Source organism: Triticum urartu, chromosome 7A (genome assembly GCF_056163025.1).
Source record: "Triticum urartu cultivar PI428250 chromosome 7A, HENAU_Tu73, whole genome shotgun sequence".
Lineage (NCBI taxonomy): Eukaryota > Viridiplantae > Streptophyta > Magnoliopsida > Poales > Poaceae > Triticum > Triticum urartu.
Genome location: NC_141879.1, coordinates 202,728,123 through 202,738,057, shown reverse-complemented (window position 1 = coordinate 202,738,057; position 9,935 = coordinate 202,728,123). Strand labels below are relative to the sequence as shown.

The window sequence follows — 9,935 nt, the reverse complement described above, 5'->3', positions numbered from 1 at the left end:
GTAGAACACAAAGGAGTTGTGGGCGTGGATATATACATATTGCTTGCCATCACTACTTGATTCTTGATTCAACGGTATTGTTGGATGAAGCGTCTCAGACCGACATTACGCGTACGCTTACGCGAGACTGGTTCTACCGACGTGATTCGCACACATGTGGCTAGTGGGTTTCTGTTTCTCCAACTTTAGTTGAATCGGATTCAATGAACAGGGTTCTTTCTGAATATCAAAAATCAATCACTATACCGCGTTGCGGTTTTTTTTGCGTTGGTAAGAACGGTTCTTGCTAAGCCCATAGCAGCCACGTAAAACTTGCAACAACAAAGTAGAGGACGTCTAACTTGTTTTTGCAGAGCATGGTGTGATGTGATACGGTCAAGACGTGATTATATAAATTGTTGTAAGAGATGATCATGTTTTGTAACTCAATTATCGGCAATTGGCAGGAGCCATATGGTGTCCCTTTATTGTATGAAATGCAATCGCCATGTAATAGCTTTACTTTATCACTAAGCGATAGAGATAGTCGTAGAAGCAACAGTTGGCGAGATGATAACAATGCTACGATGGAGATCAAGGTGTCAAGCCGGTGATGATGGTGATCATGACGGTGCTTTGGAGATGGAGATCAAAGGCACAAGATGATGATGGCCATATCATATCCCTTATATTTGATTGCATATGATGTTTATCCTTTATGCATCTTATTTTGCTTAATTCTGCGGTAGCATTATAAGTTGATCTCTCACTAAATTTCAAGGTACAAGTGTTCTCCCTGAGTATGCACCGTTGCTACAATTCGTCGTGCCGAGACACCACCTGATGATCGGGTGTGATAAGCTCTACGTTCACATACAACGGGTGCAAGCAAGTTTTGCACACGCAGAATACTCGGGTTAAACTTGATGACCCTAGCATATGCAGATATGGCCTTAGAACACTGAGACCGAAAGGTCGAGCATGAATCATATATTATATATGATCAACATAGTGATGTTCACCATTGAAAACTACTCCATCTCACGTGATGATCGGACATGGTTTAGTTGATATGGATCACGTGATCACTTAGATGATTAGAGGGATGTCTATCTAAGTGGGAGTTCTTAAGTAATATGATTAATTGAACTTTAATTTATCATTAACTTAGTACCCGATAGTATTTTGCATGTCTATGTGGTTGTAGATTAATGGCCCGTGTTGTTGTTCCGTTGAATTTTAATGCGTTGCTAGAGAAAGCTAAGTTGAAAGATGATGGTAGCAATTAAATGGACTGGGTCCGTAACTTTGAGGATTATCCTCATTGCTGCACAGAAAAATTACGTCCTGGAAGCACCGCTAGGTGACAAACCCCACTACAAAAAAAAGACACATCCGTGACATTTTGGGCCGAACGAAAAAAAATTCTGTCATACATATGACACTTCTATGATGATAATTGTGACAAAACCCGGTATCATCATAGATGTGGTGGGCTACTACTTCTATGACAAAAAATCATGACAGAAAATGGGCCTTTCGTCCTGGGCGGGCCGGAGACACAGCTGCATGACATTCTTTGGGCCGTCCATGACGGAAAAAACCGTGGTAGAAACGAGGTGGAGGAAAATTTTGGGGAGTTCCCGGTTACGGTGGGAGGTCGGGGGCCGAGCGATGCGCGTTTCTCTCGTACACGTACACGTGTGTGTGCGAGGCGTTGGCTCTAGCTGAACCCGAGCGAGGCGTTGGGCTCTAATTGAACCCGAGCGATTGCAATCCAGGCTACGCGTTACTGAACCCGAGCGATCGATCGATGGCAGTTAACTGAACCTGATCGAGCGATTCCTTCGCTAGTGCTGCTAACTGAAGCTGATCGATTGGATGAACAGTGAGCGTTGCCGGGGGGGTGGATGAACAGTGAGCGGTAGCGTTGCCTCTGGATGAACAGGACCCCGTGGTGTGGAGGGCTGGATGAACAGTAGACGGTGGAGGGGTGCCCGTGGAGGGGTGGTTGAACAGGACCCCGTGGTGTGGAGGGCTGGATGAACAGTAGACGGTGGATGGGTGCCCGTTGAGGGGTCACTACTAGGAAAAAGGCTACTAGCAGCGCTACAGCTAATAGTTAGTAGTAGCATGGGTGAGACCCGCGCTACTACTAACTTTGTTAGTTGTAGCGTGTGCCGCCCACGCTACTACTATTACAGACTCGCGCTACTACTAATGAAGTAGTAATAGCGTGCCTATAAAACCAGCGATACTAGTATCCTAAATACTAGTAGGGCACTTTTTTCCCAATGCTACTAGTAACAAATTAGGAATAAAAAAAAATAAAAATAGATGCAGTATTCATGAATGGAGATCAGAGACACATCCAGTGCAAAATAAATTTCACAGAACCATCTTAACACTAGCAGTGTTCATGGATGCAACATTGAACATCTCAACTCGAAGAGATCATGAGGACGCACACAACCATCATCAAAAGGTTGGTACCTTCCCTAGCGTTTCACCACCAACCTAACCAGACCACTTCTCTAGATGTATGTACAAAGCGTCGAGGACCTCCACCTTGAGGAACTCCGGACGGTGGTGGCGTCCTCCACCTCGGTGACCGGACGGTGGCGTCGAGGTCCTCCACCCCGGGGACCTCCTGCGTCACAATCACCTGGACGATAATCTGTATGACGCGGTCGCGAGGCTTCACGGTGAAGTCTACCTCCGAGTAGTTGAAGAGCACAACTCCCATCGGTCCGCAGTAGTCCTCGTCGATCACCCTGCACCCAGTCGAGAAAGTGAAAACTTGTTAGTTCGCGCCCTCGTGCAGATCCAGTAGGGTATTTTCTTCAATTTTTTCTCTTTTAGTCTATTATGAATCTTCAAAACGGAAAAACACCTACTAAATGCATACCCTAGCTGTACGTGTTCATGATATCTTCTTGTTTTGGTGCATTCAAGAAATACTAGTGTATTTGAGCTATATATGCTTGAAATATTTGACAGTTAACATCTGTTCAAAATTTATCATTTCATGGATAGGGAAATCGCCAACAAAGGAGATCACAAAATTGATTCCCACTGCTCTTCAAAACAGGGAATAGGCGAAGTTTATTTTTAATGCTATTTGTCCAGGTCTGCTACCATCTACTTATATACTAATCAAAAGGCAAACCAATCCACTTACGCCCAGTCTGTCAGGACTTAACTTGTACTCCTAATAGTGGGGCTATAATATTTCCACAAGCGTTCATCTGGGCCTTATCCTACGCCTTCTCCAAAGATTTAAAAATGCAAGTGTGGTTCAGATGAAGGTAAGGATAATGAGATACTTGCTTGCAGGAAAAACTCCCATGCTCACTTGATGATGATGATGTCTCGCTTGATACTCCCTTATCCGCTGAGACGACACTCTATCGCCGCTGGCCACCAGCGGCATTCTGCTCAATGGCGGCCAAGGCATGCCTTGTGGCTGTCCAGGAAGCTCGAATCAGGCTGGACCTGAGAAGAAATAGAGCACAGTCGTGTGATATCCTGGCTGAATCAGAGTACATTGCCTAAGGAAATAAAATGGGCAAAAGGAGGAGCGTACAATAAGCAAAAGTGCAGAACAGCATTCACTTGTATAACAACTCCACGTCCATGTGCAGCTCTGCTGCAATGGAGCATTCATTTGCCTAGTGATTTACTGAACCAATTTGAACTTAGTTCAAGCCGAGACTATTTTACAACATCTTATCTTATCCAGAAGAAAAATAACCTATACCAGTATAGTATAACCTATACCAGTATAACAACATCTTATCTTATCCAGAAGAAAAATAACCTATATCCAGAAGATAAAACTACTCTGTATAAAGTCTCTCATTAGCCTCTTGTTAGGTACTTGAATGTATTTGGCAAACACAAATCTCAGAGCCAATTAACACATCACCGGCGTGTATTTCAGGATATAGAGCAGATAGGGTAATCAAAAAATGTATCCCCATGTTCATCAATTTACTTGCAAAGAAACTAGAGCAGAAGGTTCAGAGCAGAGCACCTGCATGAAGGAGTTAGAAGGGAGGATTCCCGAAGTGAGATTCACCCCACGACGAAGGGGCCAATCTCCCCGGCCCGCATGCCGCGGGCGATCTCGTTGGCGACCTGCAGGCATGCCGACACCCACTAGGTGAGCACCGCCCACACCATGTCCACCATGTACGCCACCAGCTCCCACGGCATGGTCATCCTTCCCCTTCCTTGCTCTACCTAGCCTTAGCGTTCCTTACTTTGCTGGCGTTGCCGTTGCAGTTGCAGGCAAAGCAATTTTCAAATGGGATTCACACCAACAGCAGTACAACAAGTAGAATCAGCTAGCAATTACTGAATGAAGAATAAGAAAAAACAAATAAGAAGTTTAATTAGCTAGTCGTACAAAATAAACCTTTGAGATGGATGGATGCCCTGTTCATTCAGATGTGAAGATTGATCAGCTCAATCATGGTGAAGACGTTGGGTTGCCCGATGCAGATGCACCCACTAAAGAAATATACAGCAATTTGTCTTTCAGTAAAAATTTACCCTGGCGCTTTAATCTTACTATCTATTGAAACCGACCCTCACGTTTTAATCTTAATGCTCCCCTAAGTTCCCCATCTACGCATCTGCATATAGCTTTAGGATTCAGACGAACAAAAAGGCTTCTGAGATGCCACATTTTATTTTCATCAGTTAGCTACAAAACTCTCTACATATAGGCATACCAATTTTACTCAAAAACAACAATACAACAAGCAGAATCAGATAGCGGTGATTAATCCCCTTTGCAATTAATGAAGGAGGAAAAACAAATCAGAAGTGTACTTAGCTAGAGAATGAACCTTTGAGATGCCCTATTCACTCAGATCTGGCGAGAGAACAGCTGAATCATGGGGACGACGCCGACGGCGGAGAAGAAGCGGGGGTGTCAGGCGGACGGCAACGGCGTGTTCCCTCCCATGCATCTCCTCTGGCTTAGTTGCTACTTCCTGTGCGTTGCCTCCCGAAGCAGGATTTGAGCTCCTTGTCCGGCGTGCACAACAGCTCAGCTCCTCCTTTGTCGCGCCATCACGGGGAATGGCAGATCCTCCCTCGGCGCCCTCGCTCTGTCCCCCCGGCGTCCCCCATGGCCATGGGCAGCAGGAGCCGCCTCCGTGGCACCAGCAGCGCCGACACGGCGCGCAGCGGGCCGCAGGCAAAGGAGGCGGCGGAGGAGCGGGATGAAGTGGTGCGAGAGCGCGGTGGAGAAGAGGGTGTCCATGCAGGAACTGCAACCATGTCGGATCTGGATGGAGGGGCGGAGCTTGGGGGAGTATTGCGCGCGACCGATGCTCGCCGGAACCGGCCAGGGTGGGTGGTGGAGGCGGCGAGGAGATCATGGGGAGAGGAGCCGGGGTGGGGTGGACCGAGGAACATTGTTTTTTAGTCATGTGTTCGTGGTGGGGTGGGAGTGTGGGTCGGGCCGGGGTGGACACGCTTAGTAGTAGCGTGGGGGTCTTACCTACGCTACTACTACTTACTTAGTAGTAGCGTCGGTTTTATACCCCTCGCTACTACTATGGCCTATCCACGGGGCATTGTTGGACACCACTTAGTAGCAGCGCGGGTTTATACCCCTCGCTACTACTATCAACTTAGTAGTAGCGCGGTTTTTATACCCCTCGCTACTACTAATTAGCAGTAGCGCCCATTTTTAAACCGCGCTACTGATAAACTTCTGTGTATAAGGTTTTCCCTAGTAGTGGGTGGTTGAACAGTAGCCGGTGGAGTAGCGTGCGGTGGAGGCTGGATGAACAGGAGCCCGTGGAGGCTAGAGGAGGTCGACGGTGGAGATGAACAGTATCCCCTGGAGTCCCGTTTTGCAGTACGCCACACCCCTCCCGATCAACAGGACCCCCGTTTCGACCGTAGGAGGTCTGTTTCGTCCATTTTGTGGTATGCCACACCCCTCCTGATCAACAGGACCCCCGTTTCGACCGTAGGAGGTCCATTTCATCCGTTTTGCAATACGCCACACCCCTCCTGATCAACAGGACCCCCGTTTCGACCGTAGGAGGTCCATTTCGTCCGTTTTGCGATACGCCACACCCCTCCTGATCAACAGGACCCCCGTTTCGACCATAGGAGGTCCGTTTCCTTTGTTTTGCGGTATGCCACACCCCTCCCGATCAACAGGACCCCATTCCGAACGTAGGAGGTCCGTTTCCTCTGTTTTGCGGTACGCCAGGCCTCGTTTACATCACATGTTCCGTCCAAGACCTCCCGATGAACACGACCACGCATTCTGTTCCGACCCAGCCGGTTGGCTCCCACGCATTCCGTTGCCTCCCGATGAACAGGGCGCATTCCGTTACCTCCTGATGAACACGACGCATTCCGTTGCCTCCCCATGAACACGACGCATTCCGCTGCCTCCCCATGAACACGAGGCATTCCATTGCCTCCCCATGAACACGACACATTCCGTTGCCTCCCCATGAACACGACGACGACGCTGTTTCTCCGTTTCGACCCAGCCATGTACATGAGCCCTGGCCGTACGTATGCGCGAGTAGGCATTCGAGACCCCGCCCGAATGTACACATACATGGCCGTATTTTCTTTCTTGCACCCTGGCCGTCGTACGTATGTGTACATGCTACATGCGCGCCTCTACTATGACATGTGCGTGCCTCTACATACACCAGTATATATGTACATACACGTTCATGACCAAAATTACAACGCTACGTACGCTTCGACCAGGTGGGTCCCGACTGTCAGGCACTTCCTTGCGTGCGAAGATGTAGCTGGCGGGTCCCAGCAATCAGGGGGGAAACATTTTTTTGCGAAATACGGTGGCCTGTCCGGTGGGTCCCCGCTGTCAGGTGGAGGAATAATTATTTTGCTCATAATAAGCAGGCCCTTCCTTGCTGTGGCCGTGGACTCAGCTGTCAGCCTATCCATGTACATTCCACATCTGATGGAAGCCGTTCCTTGACCATGTTGACCACGCCACGCTGAGAGCACCAGGGCGGCGGACGACGGCGAGGCCTAGGAAGGGGACGACGCGGAGCCGGGGAAGACGTGGCAGTGGATGCCCATGCGTAGAGGAGTACGAGGGTTCACTGGTTCACTTCAGTGTGAGGCTGCTGTCGCCGCAGAATAACAGGGGGTGTGGGTGATTAGAGGGATGGCTTGGCCAGCGGTGGGAGTAGTAGGGGGCGGTGAGGCCTCCGCCGCATCGCAGCCGGCCACGGGAAGCAGGGGCACAAGGCATGACCGGCGCTGGCTTGGGCGGCTGGAGCAAGAAGACCAGAGGTTGAAGAAGCACTACGGCCGTTGGATGGACATCGTACGGTCACTGGAGCTAGAATCGTGCATATTGACTAAGTTGACAAAGCCCTCCGTCCCCGTCAACTTAGTAGGCCCACAAGTCAGCCTGCCACTATACTGGGTCCCAGCTAACAGGGGAGTATACATTTTTTTGTGCGTAATAAGGAGGCACTTCCCTGCGTGCGAAGATATAGTTATTGGGTCCAAGCTGTCAGCGTGGGTAACGTTTTTTTCGCGAAATACAGAGGCCCTTTCGGTGGGTCCCTGATGTCAGGTGGAGGAATCATTATTTTACGCGTAATAAGGAGGCATTTCCTTGCATGCGGCCATGGACCCAGCTGTCGGCCTCTCCACGTACAGTCCACTTCAGATGCATGTCGGTCGTCGACCACGTTGACCAGGCCGCGCCGAGAGCACCAGGGCGGTGGACGACGGCAAGGCCTAGGAAGGGAACGACACGGAGGCAGGGAAGACTTGGCAGTTGTTTCCCACACAGAAGGAAGTACGACTGTACGAGGGTTTACTGGTTCGTCTGCTGTCGCCGGAGAATAACAGCAGGTTTGGGTGAGTAGAGGGATGGCTAGGCCAGCGATGAGAGTACGGTGGGGCGGTGAGGCCTGCGCTACAGCAGAGCCGGCCACGGGGAGGAGGGAGCAGGCAGTCCCGCCGGCGCTTGTTTGAGCGGCTGGAGCAGGAAGAGCAGAGATTGAAGAAGCACGACGGCCGTTGGATGGCCATCCAATAGTCACTGCTTGTGCGTCAACCTTTTTTTAGGAAAGCCTCAAATCTATGGAAAACAGCATACAACCCATCTGCCATTATTTCTAATAATTTCCAGCCCATTTGCTAATTATTAAGGTTTTTTTGGAGCCCATATTCTTTTTGTTAGCATTAAAGCCCATATTGTGGCCACGGTTAAAAAATTATACAAAATTTTGCATATTTCGGTGCGGTCCGAACTGTTTTTAATCCCGAAATTTTGACTCACATTCAAACTGATTTTACAAATAAATGTATATCAATATAAAATCCAACAAATTCTCCATGCATAAAAATTAATGTAATTTAAAATCTCGAAATGGAAAAAAGATATTTGAAACTAATTGCCGGTTTGATGTGTTTTAAAAATGTACAGCCCATTTCTCATTACTGATGGGCCATTTTCTCGGCCAGCCGAATGAAAGCTCTCCTCGTCTTGAAAGATTTTTAGCCCAAGAGGCCTGACAAAGCGACTTACTTGGCAAATCACAAAAAAACTAGGCTGTGGCCATGGACCCAGCTGTTAGCCTCTCCACATATAGTAATCTTCCGATGGAATGTCGTTGACCACATTGACCACGCCGCGCCGAGAGCACCAAGGCGGTGGACGACGGTGAGGCCTAGGAAGGGGACGACGCGGAGCTGGGAAGACGCGGCAGTGGATGCCCACGCGGAGAGAAGTACGAGGGTTCACTGGTTCGGCTGCGGTGTGAGGCTGCCATTGCCGCAGGGCCTGGCTAGTGGTGGGAGTAGTAGGGGGCGATGAGGCCTCAACGGTAGCACAGCCGGCCACTGGAGGTAGGAGCAGGCGGTCTCCCCGGCACTGGTTTGGACGGCTGGTGCAAGAAGAGCAGCGATTGAAGAAGCAGCAGGACCGTTTGATTCAAATCCAACGGTTACTGCTGCTAGAATCATTTGTTGACTAAGTTGACAAGCCCTGCATGCGCGTCAACTTAGTAGGCCCATAGTCAGCCTCCCAACCGGTGCGTCCCAGATGTCAGTGGGAGGAATAATTTTTTTCGCGTAATAAGGAGACAGTTGATTGCATGCGGCCAGGCCAGCGAAGGGAGTAGGGTGGGATGGGGTAGCCTGCGCCGCATCACAGTGGGCCACAAGAGGAGGGAGCAGGCAGTCCCGCCGGCGCTAGTTTAGGCGGCTGGAGAAGGAAGATCAGAGATTAAAGAAGCACGTCGGCCGTTGGATGGACATCCAACAGTCACTGCTGCTAGAATCATGTGTTCACTGACAAAGCCTTGCGTAAACAAGTCAGCCTCGAAATCTGTGGCGTGTACAGCCCATTTGCTATTATTTTTATAATTTTTACTCATTTTCTAATTTATATGGAATTTCTTGCAGCCTGTTTTCCATTTTTAGAATTGCTGGCCATTTTCTGGTCAGTACCAGGGAAAAAATAACTAAATTTGTGGGTAATTTTGAAAATTCGCAAATTTTTGCTAGGGAATGAAATATTCTTAATCCAAAAATTAATAGCCATGCTAAAACAAATTTAAAAATAAATTAGTACTATGTCATGTTAAATCCAATGAAATACGTATAAGATATCAGTGAAGAACAAAAACAAAAAAAGAAACTTATATCCCATTTGCTATATTTTTTTTGGAATTTTCAACCCCTTTTGATATTACTTTTAACAGACATTGACCACACTCTTAAGCCAGGCCGGAATGCATCCCTCCTTGTCTTGAGAGATTTGCAGCCCAGTAATTCGGAGAAAACAAATAGGCCTAGCTTGGGTATTCTTCAAAAAGAAATAATGGGCTACCTATTTTCCCAAAGAACTGGTGCATGAGCATTTAGCTTTATTTATTTATTTACTTATTTATGTTTAGGGGACTATGAGCATGTAC

At 48.4% G+C, this 9,935-nt stretch overlaps 1 pseudogene; it reads right to left on the bottom strand.

Annotated features, from left to right (window-relative positions):
* Positions 1–4,056: 4,056 nt before the first annotated feature.
* On the bottom strand, positions 4,057–4,203 carry LOC147959003 (uncharacterized; annotated as a pseudogene).
* Between the last annotated feature and the right edge of the window lie 5,732 nt (positions 4,204–9,935).